Here is a 24,553-nt window from a genome sequence, read left to right as displayed (position 1 = left end):
AGCCACAGGCCAGGTCCCAGACAGGAGCCCCCTCCCAGCCTGAGGCTGCTCTACCAACTGGATCGGTGCACTTGTGCAGGCTGGCCTGCATGCCGTGCAGCTGTGCTCACAGCAGCCCGTGCTGACGTCCACAGCACCAATGCAGCCATGCTGCGTGGCAGAGATAAATAAATATTATTCATCCACCTGAGTGCTAAATCATACAACCTTATTCAGTGCTTCCAAGAAGCAAGCGGTGCATTAGCCACAGAGCAGCTGGCTTGGAGTATCTCCTGCTCCATCCCTGTGCACAGGCAGCGTGCCGAAGCCGTGGGTGCAAGGCAGGCACACGCCTGGAAGGAGCTGAACTTTGCTTCCCGACTCCTGCTCTGCAGCTGATCACCAAACACGTCAAACTGCCAAGAACTGGGACACTCCCAGGAGCGCGTGTGGAGCCGGAGCTGGTGCTGGCCCCCAGCTGGGACATGGCAATCCTCGAGCGACCTGTGGCTGGACCATCGCTGTCTCTGCCGAGGGCACTTTGATAGGAGAGGGGCAGGGGATGGCCAGGACACCTCTGCACAGCACGTACGGGCAGGACCGCACGGATCGGTGCCTGAGCTGGGGCAGCACATGGCACGGGGTCCGGCACAGCTGTGGTGGCACTGGCTCTGCCCCCCGACCCGATCGCACGTGCCCAAGCTGGCCACGCGGCCACTTCCCACGTAAGTGCTGCGGCCATGACCCACGGCTGCAACGTGACGTCCTGTCCTGACACGGCGCCCTCGCCGCGACAGCTTCGGGAGCGATGACAGCAGCGGTAAGAGCAGGCAGGCTGGTGACAGGCTTTTAGCAACGCTCTCCTCTGACCCCACACGCCTGGGGGGCTGCGACGGCTCCGTGTGCCCCCAGCGCCGCCTCCCTGGGATGGATCCCACCCGCCAGCGGCCACGGCAGTGGCACGCTTGGCTGGCTCATGGAGGTACAGCACGGCAATTAGAGCAACTGCTTATGACTTCTTCCTGTTCTCGCACCTTTGTGCTTTCTCTCGCGTGCACACGTGGCATTCGTGCTGCTTCTCGCTCTTGCAGACACATGTGTGCTGCTCCTGTCACACACTGCAAGGGAACCATCAGGGTTTGACACCTTTTACTCCCCTTTGAGCTCCCATTCCTTCTCCTCACAGCACAGTTTGTCAGCTACGGCTTTAATTTAAAAATGGAACCCCCAGATGTTTCTGAGTGTGGCTTACACTGGGTTATCCCACCACTGGAGTGGTGCACACAGCCCTCGGTAGCAATGAAAATCAGACCCAGGAGCTATAAATCACTCCTGTTTGTCAAGCTCCCCAAGCATGAAATAGTCTCACAGTGGCTCCAAGGGCTGCCAGACCCCGTGCAGCGGGACACGGCTCTGCCTGCGCGGGCAGCTGACCTGCACCTCCTGTCTCCAGCCAGACCTGGCTCTTCTGCGTGTCCGTCCGGGCGGGATACCCATCGCCGCAGCGGGGTCACCCACGGGGGTTACAGCTCTGCCATCAGCCATGCCGGGTTAGCCTGTGGCTAAGCAGCCAAATGCTTTGGTTCTGATCCCGTTCCCACGTGTAACAGGAGAAATAAAATAATTTCCTCTGTAATTATTTGGAGTGGGTGGCCAAAGACCCCGAATTCTCCATCCACCTTCCCTTGAACAACTGCCATTGAACCTAAAGGCAAAAGCAAATGCCCAAGCCTCTGTATCTCCGAGCAGGAGGAAGTTGCTGAGGAAAACATTGGGTTGAAAAAGTGCCAAGGGAAAATCTTCTGTGAGCGACAGCAGCACAGTGCTCACGTGCAAGGGAAGAGAGAGAAATGCTGGAAGGAGCAGAGTGGAGCAGAGAGCTGACAGCAGCCACAGGAGCGTCCCGGCCGGACCAGCCTGAAACCACGCAAGTGCTTGGGCAACAAAAATCTGTGTCCTGGGGCGGCTTTTTGACTTACTGGTGAACAGCGAAGAGCTGAAAGCAGGCGCAGGGATGCCTGCCGGTCGGTGGCAGCTGCCTCCAAGGGCAGCATCGCTGTTTTGGCCACGGGACCGCTCCGTCGGTGCTGTGCCATCGTATGGCGTTGGTTGGCACTGGATATGAAGGTCTTACCACGCAATGCGCCGGTCTCACGCCACTATAGCTCAACAAGCCCAGCGTGAAGCAGCAAAGGCAGGGAAGAGTGTTAAGCCCTTTCCTAGTATTTTAATAGCATCACAACACTTCAACACATGGATAAGAGCCTCAGGTGAGAGTCGAGTGTCATCCAGCTGATTTTCTCTGCCCTGCAGCACCTCGTGCCCTTTCCCTGCCTTGCCCCCAGCTCTCTCCAAGCTGACTGCCTCGGGCTGCTGGTTTCACTGCAGGCAGCTGCTTTTTGCTTTCCATTTCCGCAGCAGGAACCCGTTTACCTCCCCCGTACCTCTCCTCCCTGGCTGGGGGCGAGGTGCTGGCTGTGGACGCCGCGCAGCAGCTCCGAGCATCCTTCTGGGGCAGCCGCAGCGCCCGGCAGGGCTCAGCAGCTGGAGGCGGCGGTGCCAACCCACGGGCTGAGCCGAAGCCGTGAGCTGCCCAGATTGCTCCCTTCTGCGCTGACACGGTGGTGTGCTCGTTTCTGTCTAAGCTTATGCTAATCAGTGCGTGCAGGCTCTGTACAGTGCTTGGCACTGGCAATGCTAAGCTAAGAGTGACTCAGGCCAAAACCAGACTCAGGTCTTCATTTTTCCACAACGCTTGAAATTCAGCACTGGGTAAATTAGAGGAAAAAATGTCATACCAATTAGAAGAACAGAAATAGAAGCAGAACTGAAGACCCTCTTCTCTAATCACTCAGCTAACCTGCCCTTTCTCAAGGAGGGCCCTGGGGCTGCGTCCCAGCGGCGAGGAGCAGCTGAGCTCCACCGAAACAGGAAGGATCTTCTCCGGCATGGCTCCCGCAGGTGCGGGCACCAGCGCTGCGGCGGGTCAGGGGCACCAGCACGGCTCCTGGCGGGGAATTCTGGGTCAGAACTCCCAGAAAACGGAGCTGCTGAAAACAGAAATTCCTGGAAGCTGTCCCCTTTCTTCAAAATATTTAGAATTTTTGTCAAAAGAAAGGCTGACGACACCCAAACTGACTCTTTTGGACCGGCTTCTCTCTCTCTGCAGTTTTCAGCCAACATTTTTCAGTGGGTTTTGGCAGAAAATCTTTGGGTTTTGACAGTTGTTCTTTTCTCAACGACAAGCTGACATCTTCCACTACATTTTTTTTTAGAATACTTCTGAGTTTTGGTTGTTGGAATTTGACTCAAGAAACGGAAACTGATTTTCGCAAGCCCTCTGATAACAGAAGTGAACTGCTCAGCGTGTCCAGGACAATCCGAGGTGGCAGGTCAAGGGGAGCCATGGGGAGAGCTTGGGCAGGCGTTGATGGGGAAGAGGAACGGGGGGCAGAGCACAGCCTTTGCCTTCACGTTCCTTACAGCTTAGCCGGGAGAATCGGATTTACTCATACTTCAAACGCTTGTGTCACCGTCGCCTTCTGCCTCTGAGGCTGCGAATTCACTGACTCCTGCCAAGGCCTGGAACAAAGCGAGCGGCTGACTCGGCTTTCTCAGCCGCTGCCTGGGCTTTGGGGTCTGCTCTGGTCTCTCACCAAGTTCCTCCTCACGCTGCCCTCCCTCTGTAAATTGAGAAGGAATCGGGCAACTCCATTTGAGAAAACCATAGCCGCATCCCTCCAGAGCACCCATGGGAAAAGCCCTAAATGCACCTTCTCTCGTTCCGCTGGACACGACCCGGACGCTGCCCGGGTTTGTTCCTGCAGCCTCCCAGGACTCCCCAAGCTCCAGCTCCCGCCTGAGCGTCCGCCCTCGCCGGTGGGAAGAGGATGAGCCCCAGCTCAGAGGGACACGACTGTCATGCCTGCAAAACGTCAGTATTAATGTTGCCCTGACACGGTTTTTTACAATTTATTATATGCAGATGGACTCTGGGCATGTAGTAGTTTTAATTACAGTGAAACGCCAGGCAAGATTGGTTATGCAAGTCAATAAATCACTCGACTGCACTGATTAAACAGGAGTAATATTTTGAGTAAGTAACTGTCTCAGGCATGATCATTACTATATTACATTATCATTCTCCTCTACGTGTATATTGCAAACAAAATTAAATGAAGATGTCAAGTTGCAACAGAGACTAGACACTAATTAAAGTGAAAGCAGCTAGGTCCTTTTTTCCCTTTCTTGAAAGGTGAGACTCAGGAGCAAGAACCACAGCGAACCCATCCACCAAGTGGCTTTTCCCAGCGGTTCTCTGGGCTTTGACACTCACCTGCGGATGCGGCTGGAGGCTCTGCTCCGCTCCCGGGCAGCGTCTGCAAAACAAGGTGACAGATGGAAGGAGGATTAGGGCAAATGTTCATATTAGGCAGAAAAGAGATGGATGTCCTTATGCCACACGAGTGTTGTGCCCAGGGAAGGGGTACGCTCCCCACAGCTGGAAGAGGAGCCCAACCCAAACACCAGTTAGGCTTCAGTCATCTGCACAAGAGAAGCGGCTCCGCAGATGCACAGCTGGGTGAAATCTGATGGCCCACATCATAAATGAGGTGAGGGCAGATTATCCAGTGGTCTTCCCTAGTCTTAAACTCTCTGAAATTATGAGTTATATCGGATATTCCAGGAGAATGTTATTTATTTGATCTGATTTTCACAGATAATTAATTTCTCTGAAAGTAACTACTGGTACCTTTAGGAAGCACTGGCGTTTTCATTATATTTATAGCTTCTTCCTAGGTAATTAATAATACACGAAGAATCTGATTATGGTCCCTGCAATGAAAGGCAGCCATCTCTTGGGAGGGATATACCACTTGCCATCAAACGAGAGAAAAGCCTGTATTAAACCCATTTCCCAAAATAACTATAATGGTGCATCTTAGCCAGTTGCCAGAAAAGATACAAGAGAATATTATCAAGGTGAAATGCCTTCTGATGAACGTCTTTTATGCTGCAGAGCCTCAGCCAGGTGCTAGAAAGCCTTCCGGCTGACCTGAAGTTAAATCCTGCATCAAACTGTGTGCTTTTGTTCCAGAGCTCATCAGCTCGCTCCTGCTCTTCCAAACTACCTGGAACAAGCCGTGGGGCTGGCCTGACTCCACAGGCTTAAGCTCTACCTTGCCGCGGCCGTACCGCTCTGCCGTGCCCTCCCGGTGCTGGCAGTGCCCGGCGGGGACGGGCTGCAGATGGGGCCGAGCTGCCCCTCGCTGCAGCCGGCGCTGGGCACACCCCGCCGACGCTGTGCTCCAGGCACGCGTTTTGTCATCAGCTGCACTAAATTAGTTTTTTAGCACCAGCCAGCAGGTCGGGTGTTAAAAGTCAGGAGTGCAATTTGGGGAGTTTGCAGCAGTCTGGAATGTTTCCTTTATTTATTTTTTTATTACTCCAGCTTTTTGAGAGTCCGAGCGGACACGTACAATAGTGAGGGCTGGGTTACCAGGGCTGGTTACTGCTGCCTGTTTCCTGGCTGCTTATGTTTTCTATACCACAAGCCTTTACATGGGAACCAGAAACACACGAATCGGTCCGAGACGCCTTGGCTCACCTCTGCTGTTGGTTTCGCTGTCATCAACATCCACACCCACACATCTCCCTGCATCTCCCCCAGCAACCTGGCCATCTCCCTCCTGTCCCCATCCCGGCTCCCTCCTGCCTCTTCCGCAGGTGCCAGGTCTGTGTCTCGGGATGCGCTCTTCTGCCTCTGCCTTCCTCTGCCCGAGACCCTACCACCAGTTTGAAACACATTCTGCATGCTCATGCTGCAGGAATGGGGGTTTATTTTACATTGGAGGAGTCTCAGCCAAGCAGCAGTGGAACACTTCTGGTTGGCATCAACCAAAAGAGAGTTTTGACTAATAATTTGCCAAAAAATTGCTCTCTGGAATGAAAAACGCCCTATGGACTACCAGCAGCAGAGGCGAGCTTCTCCTGCAGAGCTAGAAAAGTAATGCAAAACTGCAGGTTAAAAAAGCCTCTCCCACATCACATTCATTAAAATAAGGTGAATTTTTAAGGTAATTTCTATGTCATTCATGTTGACTTTGGACCACGTCTCATTTTCCTTGAAAATATATCAGATATATCTCGAATGTGCTACATGCAGCGATTTTTAACAGTCATTTCCATCCATTTCTCTTTCCTTTACTTTCCTTTACTTTTGCCTTTTCCTTTACTTTTGCCTTAGAAAGAGCCAGGAATGCCTGGTCCGTGTTACAGGCTGGGCTTGCTGCAGCAAGGGCTGCACTTTGCCGTGGCTGCTCCGCCTGCATAAATACCGATTTCCACCTCTGCAAAATGTGCAGCAAACCCCTGTGAACGGTGCGCGTGGGTCGGTGCTGGTGCTGCTGTGAGCACGGGAGGAGGCAACGCTGCTGCTCTTCAATGTAATCCGTCCCCAAATTCAGGCCCTGCCTGTGTGGCACTGCCACAGCGTTACCCCAGCGAGGGATGTTCTCAGTGAGAAGCCTGACTTGCACTGCTGATGCGAGGGCACATATGTTCAAGAAGATAAAACATTTTGTGTCAATAAGAGATTCATCGGCCTGATGAAGAACGCGAAGCTGGCAGGACGGCAGAGGCTGAGGGTTGGACAAGCTCCTGCAAGTGTAAAGAAAAGAAACGACTTTCTGGAAAGCACAGGCGGATCTGGCGGTCAGACCTGGCTTTGCAGAGGCATTTATCCACAGGAGAGGCTCGTTTAAGCTCTGCTGGTGCGAGAGGCAGCAGCTTTAAAAACCTAAGTGGCACATTAAATAATTCAGCGAGCGCCCGGCAGCGTGGTGGGACCCCTCGGAGGGACGCTGGGTTCATAAAAGCATTTACAGCCCTTCGCCAGCCAGGCAGGGATCAACACAGCAGCTACAGCCCGGAAAGGAATAGAGGGAGATGTGTCCTCGCGTGGCCGGGGCCAGACGCGGCGCCGAGCCTGCCGAAGGCCTGCCCTGCCCGGGGCCAGCGGCGCGAGGCAGAGACCACCCCGCCGCCCCTCGCCACCAGCGGGCCGCCCGCGGGGCAGGCTGCCCTCGACGCTTTGCGCTGCCTCCTGTAGCAGGCCGTGGCTTGCAGACCCGTGTTCTCCTCTTAATTGGCTTCTGGGGCTTATTCCTGCTCACGCTAATCTCTTCAGGAAAAGCTGTTTTCTAGCCCATTTGTACGTTTACACCCAAGCAGCGTTTGGCAAAACAAGATCTATTAAGAGCGTCGCAGCACCCGGGGGAAAACATGGTGTGTCCTCGCGTACAGAGTTTTCTGGCTGAGAAAGGGGAGAGGGAAACGGGCACAGCCGGGCCCTGCCGCGGGGAGAGCTGCCAGAGCCCTCCGCCGCCACGTCCTGGGAGCCTGGGGCTTCAGCTTGGGACAGGAGGTCGTAGTTCCAGCATCGAAGGCTGGAAGAGACGTGAGCAGTCCCGGTCCTTGCAACAAAGCAGGCGGATCCGAGAGGCTGCTGTGACCCCGCTCGGCGCTGCGGCTCCTGCGGGTGCGGAGGGGTGCGATGGCCAGGACCGGGAGTCCCATGGGCGATGGGGTGCAGCCGTGCGGTACAGGATGCCCGGGGATCTCCCCTGCCTGAGCAGGGGTGGAGGGATGAGACCCGCTGCAAGCTGGTTGGGGTGGGAGCAAAGTCCTTGCCGGGCCAGGAGAGGGGACGAGCCGTGGGCTGAGCATCGCAGGGATGCAGGTCACCATTGGCACAAGACAAGGCAGCATGGTCCCGGTGAGCCCGGGTCTCAAAACGCGATGGCACGTCCACTGTGCCGGGAGAGAGCTCAGACCTGCGCTCCCCCTCCCTCCCATCGCCTTCCCCTGCACCGACTCCTCTCCCACTGCCTCCGGCTTCAGTTCTGCAATGGTTAAAACACAGATATTGCCTTTCTGCTCAGTGAACCAAGTGATAGGATTGCAGTTAATGGTAATTTGAACATGTTTGGTCAACTAGAAATACATAACTAGATTGAAACATGAAAATGCCCTATGAATTTATACAACTGATGCATTTGAACGCAGTCAGCTGTTAACTTCATTGCAAGAAGGATGGTAGAAATAATTTGCAACAACCCACACATTTTTTATTGAACCTTTGCAAATAGGAATAATGTATGAAATGTACCTATATGTCTGCCTCACACCTACATGTAGTATCACTGCTCAGCTATTAGTAAGCTGCAGCATTCAGGATCAGATATAAGAGGCTTTCAGCTACAAAAGATCTCTCTCTCATCTGACCTTGCTGCTTTGATTGCCAGAGCTCTCCTGGCAGCTGCGGGCACACAGTCACGGTCTGCTTCTCCTCCCTCCCGCCTAAGTTGGGGACCTCACTCTGAAGTTTAACTTTGAGTTGCACAATGACCATCAGGCCATCCTGCTCATCCATTCTGCCATTTAAAGAAGACTCTGCTGGTGCCATGGCCCGACACAGAACAAAGCATCCCAAACCTCCTCCCCACTTGGAGCTGTCAGTGAACCTGGCTAGGATACTATTGGTTTTTCTAAGAAATGCGTGAAAGAAATATAAGCCATGCCTGCCTATTCCCCAGCACCCATGAAAGCAGGTGGGAGCAGATCTAGCGGGGATCCCCACACAGAAATTCGTTGCTGTGTATTGAGGTATTTCATGCCAGAGGTGCAGACCTGGATGTTTCTGCCAGGATCTGTTCATGGTACGGTTATCCAAACCCCATCCCATCCCAGCGGGTCTCTCTTGTTCCCCTGCTGGGTCTTTTCCCTACCACTTGTCGCATTCCCTGAGAGGGAGAAGCAGCTCTCAGATGGTTCATCTGTACAGCCCTCACTGGTGGGTCCACGGGGAAAGAGCGGGGATGGAGCTGGGGCGATGCTCGTGCCGAGTTAAGCGATGAGGCTGGGGCTCCGCATGCCTCGCTCACGAGAGGCTGGAGCCCCATGAGTTGCCAATAAATGCTCCAGCTTTCCTTATTTAGACTTTACCATTTTCTCCTCTCATCTTGTTAAAGGATGTAATTTATGTTGTGTGTGTCCATTTACGAGCCATTATATCCTAAATGAAAGAAGAGACGAAACATATTCTCTATTTAAAGCTTCCAAAATAGGCCTGATTAATATGTCCAATTGATTGTTCAGCTGTTCTACTTGCTAATCTGCAAAAACTAATTAGGCAAGTGGGAAACCAAAATACTGGGTCATTTCCATCGTGTGCTAATGAATGTTCTTCAGTTTAGCAAATGTTTTGTTTCTACCATGGAAAAAGAATAACATTGGAGATAGATCTGGCTGCCATATAGAGAAAGCTGTGCTACCAGTTAGATCCATAATTGATAAGTCTGAGTAGACCGGCCTGCAAAAAAAAAATGTATTGACTCACTAGGAAGCCTGTGTTTTGGGCCAGACTGCAAACTAGCTTTCTGGATTGAATCCATTCAAGAAAGGTGGTACTTTAATCAGATTCCCAAGCTAATGGCCCTTCTTTCCCTCCCACACCACCAGCCCAGCTAATAAAGTCTTTTTGCCCAAAGGACGCCTTTCTGAAAGTGTCCTAGAGGGACTTGAGATATTCTGGAAAGATCCTGTTCTTCCCTATCAGAGTTATTTCAGAGATTGTTTCCTTCAACTTTCCATTTGCAATTTGCTGCCGAATAAGGGGATTTGCTCTTGGTGCTTCGATTTTGGAGCAGGTGCACATCACATGCTTAATTGTCCCAATTGCTAACGAGGCTGGTGGGAGCTGCGTGATCTTGGGCCTTTGCTACCTTAAAATGCGGGCACTAAAAATGGATGACTCCAACTCAGAAGGAGAAGGCAGAGAAAGGGAAAGCTGTGCAGGATCTGGGGAGGAATTTGTCTGCAACCCAGCAGCAACAAGAAGCCAAGTGCTCATCTCCAAGTTTCATTAAGCCAAGGAGAGTTAGTTGAGATGCAAATGTATGCACTTCGTAAACAACCCTTTTTACTGCAGGTTAAAAGCCAGTTTCTGGAATCACATACAGAGGAGACGATTAAAGCAACTCCCAGCCTGCGCCTCGCATCAGATCAGCTCCCCGAGAACAGAGAGCCCCTCCTTGATCAGCTTTATCCTCTCTTGTTTGATCTGGAACTTACACAATGAATATCTAATACCAGCGTCCTCAGTACCCAGGACTCCTTAAAACCGAGTAACTGATTCCATTAAAAGGGCATTAGCTCTGTACGCTCATAATTAATCTCCTCAAGAGAACTAATAGTTCAAAAGACTTGTATGGAGCAAGGACATTTTACATCACACAGCTCATTTTTCCTAATTGATTAATTTAAAGCTATCTCTAGAGCCGAGTTTTGTGGCACAGAACCTTTTCACCTCACACACGGGGAAAATAAATAGCTATCAGCCAGCAACTACACCACGTTCCTCAAGTCCTGGCAAAGCAGAGCACGAGCGCAGTGTGCGTGGAGTCAAGAAAAGGCTTTCAGGAGCCCGCACCCACGCTGGAGCCGGCGGCGCGCGGGGACAATTCAGAGCAGCAGCCGCTGCCTTTCACTCTGCGGCTCTGCTCCATCCCCTGGTGTTCTCCAGCAGCATTCCAAAGCAGAGAGAGCATTTGAAATACCCTTGCTGCCGACCTTTGCCCTTTCACAAGCACGTTTTGGAAAGTAATGGCTCTTTGCTTGCAGACACGATGCAGCCAGATGCTGAGCTGGGGCTGTGGCAAGGAGAAGGCGAAGGTGACAGCTCTAGCCTGCATTAACTCTGCAGCACCTTCCTGCAATATTTGCTCCTCTGTATCTCCCTTCATGACACTTTCAATGAGTGTTGTGTTCTTTCCCCGCTGCCAAGTCATGGAAGTTGCTGGCACACTTGACAGCCTGCAGCTTCCCTGGGAGACCCATCTCCCGGGGCCTGGGGACCGCACGATGCAGTGCGCTGCAGGGGTGCTGCAGGGATTTCCGCGGCGCAGTCAGTGGTTGCTCTCATTTTCTGCTTGGGTTTCACATCAGTGAACTCAGCGCTGCCCCGATCTGAGCATTTGCCAACAGGGTGACGAGTGAAGCACATCAGGCGGCTGGTTTTCCAGGGTATCCTACCACAGGGGGATGCCAGCAGAGAGGGATGAGTGACCCCGAAGCAGCACCGCCGTCCCACCCGAGCACTGTCTGTCTTGCAGGATGGCTCTGCCTGCGGATCCTGGCTCTCCCGTGCGTTCACAGCCTGCGCAGGGCTGACGCAACAGCCGCTGCCTTGCCGGGGCACGGTGGGCTTCGTGTCCACGCCGCCGGGGCCAGGGCTGCTGCCGGGGCCGGGGGGCAGAGGGGAAGGGGCTGCGTGCAGATGCCTTGGGCTGCCGCCCCAGTTCTGCCGTGCCGAGGGCTGGAGCCCAGGCACTGCGGGAGGACGTCAGAAATGCGAAGGGCTGGCTTCTTGGCAGGAGAGGATGACGCCTTTCACTGCCGACAGGCAGCAGGAGTGCAGGGGGGAGGGCACTGATGTTACCTGGAGATGCCGGAGGAAACATCACCTGCAGGAGAAGGCAGTGAAGAGGGAATTCCTCCTGACGCTCCTCTGCTCGGGGGCTAAACTCCCGTTAATCAAATCCCATCTTGCTGCACTTCCCGCGGCTCGCTGGAGAAAACTTTTATCATGAACAGAGAGCTCTGTCTAGCTGATTATATCAATTACTTTTCAGAACATGATTTTGATCCCGATGCTGCTTCACTGGATCAGTAAATAGAAAGTGCTCTCAGAGAAAAATGGCCTTTTTTATAACTGGCAAAATACTGTTGCTGCTGATGACAGAAACCACCCAGAGAGCAGAGTATAGCACGATACATAACTAACCGCAAGTATCATCTGCTAAATTGAAAACCGTAATGTTTGCTGTTAGAACCGAACATTAACGTGGCGCTCTGCCGAGGCCGCGCCCCCGGGGGTGCTCGCTTAGCTGGATGTTGCCATCATCTTTAAGTTATTTGATTAACTTCTTATAATTGGAATTAAGAAATAAGTCATCTTACTAAAAAGCGAAGCCACAGGAAAGACGAAAGCAACAAAGCCAGACCCCCAAACAAGTCTTTGCTGCTCAGGGGAGCCTGGCAAGGTGTTCCAGCTGGATCAGCCGGATCCTGGGGGATCCCCGTCGGGAGCAGGGGCTGGAGGAGCGCTGAAGCTGGGCTGTAGCACACTCCCCTCACCCCCGGCAGCGCATTTCCCCGCCGCTCTTCTAACAGGATAGAGCAAGTGCCCTCAAACGGCAAAGAACTGGGGGCTGCACTGCTGAGCTAGGAAAGACTCGGATACTGCAGACCGGCTAAAAGCGCTGATCGCCCTCTCCGTGCTGGCGCCCGTGAACCCGCAGCATGGCAAACCTACTGCCGTGGCAGCTGCTGCCTCTGCCAAGCTTTTACCAGCACAGAAATCACTTGCAGAAAAGTTTGAGCATAGCTGAAAAGAGGCTTTTTGTCTTCAGAGCCACAGTAGCTGCCTGACTGCAGCGCTGGGTGCTATTTATGTCATGTTGACTGTTGCGTTTTCTGCAGAGCTACATTTGCTGGTCTCAGAAAACGTGTTTTAGTTTCAAGCCGAAATTGTTTTCTCTGTGTACCCCGCTTTGCCCGTGCAATCTGCTGCTGCAGCAGAGAGCGACGGGCTCTGAGCGCGGCTATTTCTGCTGCAGAGCAGGGCTGCGTGATTGGCGGCTGTTATTACCACAGACGTGCTCGTGTGCCAAGTCCTGGGGTGACATCTCCATCGTACCCAGTACCCCCAGGTATCCCAGAGCTATAAATGAAATACCGGCCTCTCTCCCGGGGGAACTGCGGTTCGGCACCCCCAGCGCGTGGCCGCAGACCCTGCCTTGACGGCGCAGAGCTGTCACCGCACCTCGTCCTTCAAGAGTTCAATTAAAACCGGAGGGGCTGCTTCTGTCACACGGAGCTTACCACCACTGCCTCTTCCCCTCCGACAGCCAACGCGTGAACTTGGTTTAGGGAGTTTTACCCCGACACCCCAGTTTGGAAGGCGGAGGGGTCAGCCCGTCCCCAAGGAGCCCTGCGGGGACGCCGGCGCAGCCGTCGCGGCAGAGCCGCGGTGCTCCGCAGCAGCACCGGAAGGTGCTGGAACACGGCGCGGGGGAGCCCGGCCGATGGCTTGGGTGAACGGACCCACGGGGACAGGTCCCCCACAGCGCACAAGCACTCGCGGGGGGGCAGGGGTATGGGAAACCGCCTTTCTCACAATCAAAAGGCGTTTCAAATAAAACCGAATTGCTTAGTATGCTCAGAACCAGATGCTGGATGAATGTGGTGTACGCGGGGTTACAAACACGCCTTATTTACAGTAGCGCCTAAAAGAACGGACAGTCTTTAATAGCTGCTGCAAATGCTACATAATGATTTTCTGTTATTTAATTCTCCAAGAGGGTTGATAGCTTTCCATAAGTCAAGGTTTATTTGCTGTCCCTTGAACGTCACACATAATTCTTGTGGAAATGTTTATTTGCCTAATGCAACTTTTAGTGTCCAGGTTATTTATTCCTTCTATTTGTCAGCTAAAAAGAAAGCTACCTTTAGCCTCAAGCCTGATTACTTAAAGTAATACAGTGGCTCAGGCTCTTTCATCTTCTCAGTGTGACTGAAATGCATTTACAGCTCAACGGCTTATCACAAAAAAAACCCACCCTAATTTTAAAAAGTATACTACGTTTTAATACACTTTGCATTGCACATAAGTATCCTGCAAGTTAAACCTGATCAGAAATATCTATTTTGTTGACTATGAGGATTAACCAATAAAGGGAACATATATAGGGAAAACGCGGAGTGAGGGAACTACCAGTTTTTCATTACTATTATTTATGCGACAAGTCCCCACGAGGCCTCACTCATCGCACTCGCTGCAGACACAGAAGGTACGCACCTACGTTACCAGGGCGGTCCCAAGTTCGTGCCAGAGATGAAAGCTGCTCAGCAGCCCAACAATTTCCCCAGCACTCAATGTCATGACCTTGCCGGCTTCACAGCCCCCGGCGCTGCCCGCTGCCCCGCCTCTGCTTCCTCAGGTTTTCCACTAAAATTGCAAAGGCTCTGCCCAGGTCCGAGCAACCCGCCCCACTCTCCTTCCCCATTTCCCACAGCTCCCAGGCTAGCGGGTCCAAGTCCCTTTTGCGCTGCGCTTTCCCGCTAAAGCCCCTCCAGCTCCAGACAAAGACCAGGCTCGCCGCGGGAGCCAGAGCCGGGGCTGGAGCCCGGCGGGGCGGCACGGGGGCTCCGCAGCCGCTCATCGCCCCTGCGGGCACACACAGCCCGACGCCCCCAGGAACCCACCCGCCCATCGGCCTCCAGAACACAGAGCTGGTTTATTAAAAAAAAAAAAAAAAAATCCTGCTAGAAGAAATTACTGTATGTCAAAAATAATACTTTGCCCCCGGACTTTCTGCTCCCACTGACAATGAATCATCTTTCGGCATTAAGCAGCCACAGCTTTGTTATTAACAATCGATACCATTAAAATACACCCAAAACTTGACTAAATGCAATTACGGCACATCAAAGAATAGTGCAGCTTAAGGGGTTTCAAAGACCGCTCGGCAAGGATCTTGAATCCCAGACCTCAGCTCCCTGCACCCGGATGGAGCGAGAAGCCAGCTTCTGCACCATGGCGAGACAGGGCAGGACCAGCGGGACCAGCGGGCAGATGCTCGGTGATGCTCAGTGACAGCGACCGGCGGGGACCGGGGGCATGGACGGGGTCACTACGAGCCAAAGAACCGTCCCACTGCATCCCAGCACAGGCACCGGCCCCTCAGCGCGGGGAGCTTAATTTAGATGCGCAACACTGGAGAATTAACTCGGTGCAAAACAGCAATTAGCATAACAATCCTTCCTGCAATTAAGTAAAAAGGGGCTCTGTCCAAGAGGAAATTATAGAGTGAGGTCTCCTCGCGTGGCCGCCTGCGAGTGTCGGGCTGGCTGCTGCACAGCGTCCTTTCTTATTGCTGGACACGCAAGGGGTGTTTTGGGAATGGGGACAGATCCTTCTGTCTACAGTCTTATTTTGATGTGTTATTTGTGCATGCATTAAAAACACAGCTTTCTGCACAGTGTGAGAATGAATTAGACTTTGCAAGCAAGCTGTCACCTGCTCCGAGAGGTGTGAAAAAATTATGAGCTGCATTGTACTGGAAACTACAAATAGTGCTTACTCCCAGGAATAAACACATACATTTGAGCTATGAAGTTGAAATTAAGTTGTATACAGAATGTAGATTTATTTGGTGGGTTTGCGAGGAATTGGCATATTATATCGTTTCACCCATGGAAATCAAGGCTCCTGCCTATCATTCATAAAAATAATCACATCTATTACCCTGCCGCTCCCACGGCTGCAGGTGTTTGTACGTCTAGCCCTGTCCACCCCTTCCAGAGAGGACTTTAAAAGACCAGAGGGCACAGCCACCGAAGGGGCCTTCAGCGCAGCCGGCCCAGGGGCTCGGCCACTGGCCCGTTTCATTCACGAGACCTTGTGGCCAACATGTTGAAATGATGCCCCTGGAACGGCTTCGATGGGCCGGCTCAGGCCGGCCGCGAATCCTGCTGAGCACCTCGGCCCCGCTCCAGCCCGTGCGCGAGGAGCAGCCCCGGGAGGAGACCCGGCTCCTTCGGCTCCTTCCCCTTCCCTCCTCCTGCCCCGGCGCCCACAGCTGCAGGCAGAGCGGTTTACGCCTCGTTTGCTTTCTGTGCTCTTAGTGCAAGCAGAACAGATGGAGAAATGTTACCTATTTTTAGCCTCTTGCACTGTATGTAGTATTTTCCCTTGGATGAGGCTGTCACAACAGCTACTGCTCCCTGTGCCAGGCTGGGCAGCCACGGCTGCGGTCACACCAGGGACACCCAGGAGCACGCAGAGCTCCTGCTGGGACAGCTCTGCCAGGGAGGTTCAACTGCCACGATAAACGAATCTGCCAGCAAAGTGGCCCATTTACGCCGGTCACAGGCAGCTTACTTTTTGTGATGCCATTCCCATGTGCTGGAGTAAGAGCTATTTCTGTAGGGAAAGAAAAGGCAGAAGGCAACGTGTGAAACCACTGAAGGCTGACTAGTCTTTCTGCAGAAACCCACAATCCTTCCTCCCAGTTGCCTGTTTTTCCCCAGAAGGAATAGTAGCATTTTTCTCCGAACAGAATTAAGAGAACGCTGTTTTCCTCAAGTCCGAGCTCAGCCTTGGGCTGCAGCTCCCGGAGAGCCCGTCGCGCCCTCGCCGGGACTGCGCCGCATCCAACGCCTCCCCGCTGCATCTCTGCTGCAGCCCCGCCTGCCCCCGGGGCCGCCCGCGCTCGTGAAGCCCCGATGCTCTGCAGGGAGAAACCCGATGGATCCTTTCGTTACCCGCATCGCCACCGCCCTCTTCGTCCCTCTGCAGTACGGAGCCACCTTCGGCAGCCTGGGCGAGCGCGGCGGGGAGGGGCGGGGAGGGGCGGGGAGGGGCCCTCCCCTCGCCCTCTGCAACCTGGAGGCGCCGACGGAGCAGGGCCCCGCCGGGCTTCGTCCCCGCGACGACGCACCACCCGCACGCGACGGAGCGGTCGGCAGGGCCCTTGGGTGGGGGCACCCGCAGCTTCTGGGGGGCTGCCTGGGCTGCCAGGTCTGATCCCTTGAGACTCAGCGGAGAACTTGGGGTCCTTTTCAGTTCGCTTCAGACCCAGAGCAATCCCCTGGTGCTACTCACCAGCGCCCTGTGGCGTCCCTCACGCTCTCCTTTCCTTTGTTACTATGACCGACAAAACGCTCCTTTTGAAGGATCTGCCACTGCTAACAGACACTCAATTGCTCTCGCAGCTGGAGGAGGAGGGTCACAGCACTGAGGGTTTCCAGGATCCGTTCCTAGCGACTCCTTACCGTCGGCGGGAGGGCTCTGTTTGCTCCAGAAAACCCTGTCACATCCTGCACCAGCCACGGCCCCGAGCCGCCCGCGCTGACCGGGGAGCAGCCGGTCGCCGGCTTTACGGTTTGCGCTCAGCCGAAAGAGAGAGGGACCCTGGGCGCTGCCGGGGGAGAGCAGCGAGGCCAGCGGAAACTTCTCGATTGTTTCTCACCGAAGGCACAGGAAAGAGAACCCGCTTGTAGAAACCTCATTATTTTGATTTAAAATATTTCTTTGCAGCCGGTCGGTCATGAAGGAACACCTAAAATTATTTTTTAAATCGGAGTTGCTTTTTTCATGCTGGAAACATGCAAGGAATATGATGTGAATGTCCTGGGTTTGCTCTAATAGCGTAATTGTCAAAATCAATCAACCAGTGACAAATGTGTGTATCCAGGAGTGATCTGAAGGTTGCCAAATGCAAAGGATTATGATGTTAAAAAAAACTGTTAAAAAATGCACCATCTTAAGCATTGAAATTGCTTCTATTAACACACATCTTGTTGACGTGTTTTAACATGGTTTATTTGCCTTGTGAATTCTGCGCAAGCCTAGAGCTCAGACTGCCGGGGTTTTGTCGTACGGTTAGGATCAGAGGAGAGGCACGGAGGGAAAATATTTGTGCACTCAGACAATCTGCAAATCACAAGATGGAATAAAGCCCTTAGAGCTGCTGGCCTGGGAGCCCACCGCGCAGAGACAAACCGGGCGAGAAACGTCGCCCCGTGGCCCTCCCGGGTCACCCAGGCTGGAGCGCGGCTGCGGGGAGCGACCCCGAGGGTGTTTCGTGGGGACCAGAGCCAGCCTCACCCCCTGCCTTAACTATTTTAAAGTACCAAATTGCAAACAAGGGGAAGGAAGCTGAGGATCTGCAGAGGGGCTACTATGTAATTAATCTTTAAACACTAAAAACTAAAATTATATCTTTCTTATTGAAAACAGGCATTTAAGAGCTCACAGTCCTGGAAGCATCTCAAGGGTAATGGCAGCCACTCATTAAAGCAGACAAAAGCAGCGCGGGCTCTAATTTGTCTTTAGTCAACTGTCTTGGGCTTGAAGGCCGCGGAGCCGGTGAGAAATGCTGGTAAAGCAATGAAGAAATTAAGGGGCTTCTAAAATTAACCAAAACGATTTTACCTCTGTTGCGTGAGGCTGATCTAAATATAAACAGAAAGGAAAGAAAACTCTGTGCTACTTATCTAAAGCATTACAAAGTCTTAAGAATTGATCCTTGCACTTTGTTTTCTAATTTTTATTAAATAATTATATCATAATGACCAAATGGATGAAAATTTTCTTTTTCTTCTTCAGTTTTTATTATTTTGCCGTAAGTATTTTATTTAAAGAGACACCTATATTCTTGTCCAGAACAATCTACCTGTTACCTAAACAGTGAGATGGTGCCACTTAGCAGTGTCTTTTGAAAACAAAATCTTCCCTAGGACACGCACGTTGGAGTTTTTGACAGACTCTAGAGGTAAGAAAGAAGCTCCCATCCCATGCCCAGCCAGCGAGCAGCAGCAGTTATCAGCTCAGAGCGTTCACCTTTTAGGACTTCATGTTGTGCCTCAAGAAAGGCCACTGGAATCAAAGGATCATTTCAAAGGATTCCGGATTGCTCCCCAATAGCTTCAAAGGCTGCAAAACGCTCAAGGGCCCGAGACCCCGTTAGATTCTCCAAGACCGGCTCCGGGGCTGGTCCAGAGGAAGAGCGGATCCTCTACACAACTCCCCCGCTCACTTCTGCCACTGCGAGCACTGATCACCCCATCAGCGCGCGCCCTCCCCGCTGCGGGCGCCGCGCAGGACCCCTCCTCGCGCCCCTAAATACGGGGGGAGCGGCGTGCCTGGCTTTCAATAGGGGACTGCATTTTGCTCAGCACCCCTAGGGGAATAAAGCTTTTGAAATCTATAGGGTTTAAAATGGCCTGTATGGATTTTCTATTTCCTTTGCATGTAAGGATGGAGATTACATGCTCATTTCTCAGAAGCCGAGGAGCTGCGCACAAAAGCCTTAACAACGCCTATTGTCAGGGGAGAAAAACATTCCCCATCCATCTTCGATCAGCTTCATCCAAGCCCTTTGAAATTTTGATTATGCTCCAGTACAAGGAGGAACATGATGATGGGGGATGACATTAGGGACAGAATCAAGAGGTGAGCATTTCATTACAATGAAAATATATGATTTTTTGCCTACAAAAAGCAGAGAGCTGCTCCCGCTCCACAGGCAGTTTCCAGGGTGCAAATATCCAGGTCCAGGCAATTCACAGAAGCAATTTCTCCTCAAGACAGTTCCCTTCCACACCAGCTCCGGGGTTCAGCCAGGGCAAAGAGGACCTACACAGGAATGTGTCGGAAATCACAAAATATTGGCTTCTGGGGCTCTGGGAAACACCCGCTACCCTTCACACTGAACGTCTCTCAGTTGCTTCTGAAGTATTTCCATTTTACAGATGCACTAATATACAGCTGTTTCCTCTGTGCATATCCTCTACGCTGATCCCCCGCTCTTTATTTAGTGACTTAGTGTACTTCTCTACCCACACAAATGGCATACTGCATTGGCATTAATGCCGAGTTAATTCTTCACTATTAGTATCTAGAGATTTCATGATTGGCTACTTATTTTAAAATAATTATTTTTATTGCCAGTCATATAAATCTAGCAAAATAATGAAGCATCAAGAGATTAGGCACTTGGTACTAATAAAACATACCACACAGGTAGCAATAATATAAACAAGGCATGGGAAACAATAAAATATGCGAGAATTTATTTCTCTACTTAATGCAATGACCTTCACGACTCTCTCCTGAGTTAGAGAATGACTTATTTCCTTCAACTGAGTAAATGCGTTGTATTGTGGGACTTCTTTGTTATCGCTCGCTCTCCCTTCCCATTGAGATACGATGCTCTCGTACACCCTGGAGTCAGACAGCGCGCTGCTGAGGCAGGGCGAGCTTCGTCCTAGGATTGCCGGGTGTGAGAGATGCGGCGATCCTTCCTACCGACAGTCCCTAACAAAGCCTGGCGCGGACGGTCACGTCCCACGCGCTGCCCTGAGCAGAATGCAAGGGCGATTCCCGCCGCCTTCTCACCACAGCACCACCTCCTCTTGGCATCGCCCTCCCCGCCCTGGAGTCACAGACAGGCCGGCTGTCTGGAGCGTGGGCGATGCACTGCTCTGCGCCACACCACTGATCCCCGAGTTCAGTCTCTTGTGGGTACCAGATGCTCCGCAGGAAAGCAGCAATTCCAGAGCAATGCCAGTCCCTGCCTCACCAGCAGTTCCTGATCCCATGCTGAGCCCTGAGGGCGATGATTTGGGTACAGGTGTTTGCGAAAGGTTCACCGGCGTGTGGGACAAACCTCTTCCAGCTTAGAGGTGCCAACGGAGGCAATGCCTCTTTGTGTTAAGTGCTGTATAACCCCCCAGCCAGGGACCGTCACCCCTCCCAGGAGCTCACAGTCTCCACGGACAAGGCAGACAAAGTGCCAGGAAGAGAAAAAAACGCTGCCAAGATGGACACAAGCTGCTGTGGATTTCCCTCTGATGGATGAGCATCCATCAGCACGCAGAGCCTTTAGGGCAGACAGAAGATGCTGTCAGAGCACAAATCCCGTCCTCCCCCTGTCTGGGTCACTGCACAGTTCTGAGTCTTTCCTGAGCCTGAAAACCCACTGTGCTTTGGTTTTGTGCTGCTAAAATTCACGCTCGTGGCTCAGATGGAGGCCAGGCACCACTTTGATCCTCAAACCCCGACTCCCAGCTCAGCCTTGCACGGGAACGAGATGTGGTTTGCTCCCTTAGCAACGGGGGCTGCACGCGCTCCACATCTTCCCCTGCTCCCACCAACACGGCCCCAATCTGCCCGCGCCCTGCGCCAGCCTCCTGCCCCCCGCAGCCCGCCCTCCTGCGCTGGGAGCGGAGCCCCCACCTCAAAGCTCCCAAACCCCCAGAAGCCGAGCCAGGACCTATCTGTGGGACTGGGAATTACATCGTGCCTGCTCCAAAAGCCGTTCCTGATCGCATGCATCGCCCAAGGTATGCAGCTCCGCAGAACCGGTACCCTTGGGGTGAGAGCAGCTATTTGTTATTTAACTTTGCCGGGGAGGAGGAAGAGTGGGTGAGTGTCATTAGGCGACAGTTTGAGATTGATGAAGTGGATAATGAGAGAGGCAATGACATTATTTTTGTACCTCAAAAGGCTGCGTGTGAAGCGATCACTTCTCCAGCACCTACTCGCGAGCTCAGCGCTGCGCAGCCGTGCCGAGGCACTGGAGCGGGGCAGCTACGAGGAGGATGAAGAGCAGAGCCCCAAGTCTGCTTCCTCTTCTCCACGTGCAATGCTTGCGGTTTCTTTTAAGAAGGTTCATTGTTTTGGTAAGTGACCAGACAACATGAAATGCCTACAAAACCAAACCGTTCTGCAGTTCGATGCGTTCCTGAATACCCCTCCCCGGCCCCCTCGGGCTCCGGGCGCTGTGGCACCAGGGCTGGTGCTTTCTGCAGTCAGCGCACGGCACGAATAGAGTAAAGCAATTGAAGCTGGAACTTCATGAAAACCCAGCCACTCCTCTTGGTTAGTATCATTCATTTACCATTCAGCTCAACCTGTACATTGGGAAATTAGCTGCAGAATTCATCTTCTCAGGGAATGTCAGTTCAAATCTCACGCCCGTTTCTGAGAAACAATTTTATCTCCAACTATGCCAGTTAGAAGAAGCAGGAGAATGTTACTCCTTGAAAACGGATGACAGGTCTTTCCGTGGCTCACGTTAACAGCACTCGCTGTAACCACGAAGAGACTGTAAGAAACTGCTCAGGAGAACCCGTCCCAGCCCCAGCTGGGGAGCTGCGAAGCAGCCCGCTGCCTGCAGCAAAGCCGGCCAGCCCCCACGCGCCCCAGCTCCTCTGCATCGCACCCCGCGGCACCCCACGCGCGCCTCCATGCCTGGATCCCCGGCCCGACGCTGCTCGAGCAAACCAAAGGGAAGAGCGGCAAAGCAGCTGGCAGGGCGGCACCGCCGGCACCGAGATGAGGCAAACGCGACTCGCGGGACGGCGCGGTCCAGAGAGCCGGCGCGGCTGCACCGCCACGCAGGGCACGCCTGGAGCTGGGAGCGTTACCGATCTCCTGGGCCTCTCCCGGCGTTTTGCTGTTCAAGTGTTCTGACCCGTCACAACCCTGGCATCCTTCAGATACCCCTCTCATTTAACGAGAGACTTCCCCGCAAGGAGCCTAACAGCCCCTTCGTTCCAGCCCGAAGGGGTGAGAAATTGCTGACCCCTAGAGTATAATGCTTAAAGTCATTAGTGACTGCTTTGGTGGCAGACTATTACACGCAAATTTCTGCTCAGTGATTAATTTAATCACAGTAAATGGCTCCACTGTTCACTTTGTGGGAGTTGATGAAATAAGAGAATTCAGTTCTTTTCTGAGTTACGTTCTTGAAAAGCAAATTTTTGGCACAAAGCGGAAGTTTAATTTAATTACAAAATCAAACTCACTTCTACTAGAAGAAGCAGGGCTTCCTTAAAAATGCCAGGACACCAGCCACGGAAAAGAAACAACGTCATGGTAGCAGCGGTACCTGGGCTGCCAGTCCCAGAACCCAAGCCTAGAACAGCGAGCATCAAATGAAATGAAAATCTGCGAGCGTTCAATAAACATGAAGTCTGTTCCTGCTACTTACTCATCAGTTTAATATGACTGAACAAAGGAGTAAATAATCTGTTCCTTCATAGAAATCTTTGCAGAGGAAAACTTTAATTTGCTGGATAAACTACACCTTACAAATTGTTGCCCTGCACCATTTCTTTGAAATATAGTATTTGTTTCATTCCCAACTTATGAAGAGACGGGAGCACCATATGATTAGAATTAATCGTATTTTTTCATGTTAAAAGTACAGAATGGGAAGGGGTTGCAGGAGCCCTGGGCAGCTGGCTCGGGGGAGCAGCGGGGACGGACGCACGGAAGCCTTTGCTCTCTCGGCTGCAGGCTGTGCTTTGGGAGGGGGGCTGCAACCCCGGGGGGCTCAGAGGTGACGGGGGAAGCGGAGCCCCACGGTACCCGGGTGCCAGATGTGAGGCACCTGGGGGGTGCCACAGCCCCTCCAGCGTTTCCGAGGATGGAGAGTGGAGCCCTTGCAGAGACTGGGTAAGGACACCAGAGTTAGCAAGTCTCTCGGCCGTGAGGTCTAACCTGTGCCTGTGTTTGATAAACGGCTCCCATCGCTTCTGTCCTCTGTGTCCGGTTAAAGAGATTTTCTTTTCTTAAAGGTGTTCAGGCTCCTCCTTTTCGTATTAACCAAGCTGATGAGCTGAAAGCTTTTACCCCTCCAAAGGCCAAGAAAGCTGCACTCCTTCCAAAAATGCCTCAGAGCTACATAACAACATCATCAGAAAGGGTAAAAAAAGTCACAAACAATTATTTATTGACTCATAGTTTAAGAAAATGTTGTTTCCTCTCTCTAACAGAATAAAAGGAGATCCAGGCTCTAATGCTATTTCTCCCACTCTTCAATCAATAACTTCAACAATAATTCAGCCTCGCTCACCTCAGCCCACATATCCAGCCTCATTTCTCGGAGCTTTTGATGAGTCTGGGAGGATAAAAGGGTGCTGAATTACACCAACCGCATTATATGCAAGCGATGTGAAAAATGCTGCAAAGCCCCATGCACCCAGCTGCTTGCTCAGCCAGTAACTTCAGCGGTGGTTTCCACTTCACGCGAGTCCCATATCACACCTGGCAAAATGCCGTTTCCTTTTGGTAGCGCAGGTGTCTAACAGGAGGCCACGGCTCCTCCGTTGCGATACGAAGCACGGGGTGCTGCGGGCAGCATCCCTTCACGCTCCGTGACGGCAATATTTCGGCACACCCAGTTTACAGCTGCGCTAGGAGCCGTCGCAGTCCCTGTGCTCGGCCTGAGCAAAGTTTTGCTTGACAGACATCCTCAGCCCGGCGAGACAGCGATCTCTGACTCTGTCACCTGGCTGTAACCCAGCTCGGCAGGGGCGTCAGGAGAGCACGGCCTCGGCACGGCCAGGCTGCCGACGAGGCTCATCATCGCTAAATGCCAATGTCGCTCCCGGTTCATTTCTCAATCTCATTTTCAAGCCTTTTACTTTACGGCAGGCTCTTGACTCGCGGTGACTTTTACAGCTCTCCAGAGCATCACATCTCCATTACGCATACATTTATTTTGGTGGTCTCAGATAATCAGCTGGAGGATTCACCAGCTTCCTCCTTGAAAACAAAGGGCCCATAGGGGATGGTGGGGAGAAATTCCCCTCTTTCCCCACTGCAAAGCTTATCTTTGGCGAGCTGTCAGGGAGATCACCGGGGAAATGTGGAAGCCAATAATTAGCCATCCCGATAATTGAGATTTTCTAAACCAGCAAGCTCTGATTTGGGAAGGTCTCAAAAGTCTCTCAGGCTGCGCCGAAGGCACGGTGATGCTGAGGATGCCGTGGATGCTCAGCACCTGCTCAGGCACGGCGGACGGGGACCTGCTCCTGCCCCGCACCCCCCGTGGCCACTGGCCACCCCCTGCCAGGGCTCAGCCACGGCCGCCCGGGGTGGCCCGGCTGCCGGCTGAGGTGATGTTGCCTCTCCACCCAAACCCTACACGGCAAG

Source organism: Pelecanus crispus, chromosome 16, assembly GCF_030463565.1.
Source record: "Pelecanus crispus isolate bPelCri1 chromosome 16, bPelCri1.pri, whole genome shotgun sequence".
NCBI lineage: Eukaryota > Metazoa > Chordata > Aves > Pelecaniformes > Pelecanidae > Pelecanus > Pelecanus crispus.
Note: the sequence above shows the minus strand (reverse complement) of the source record.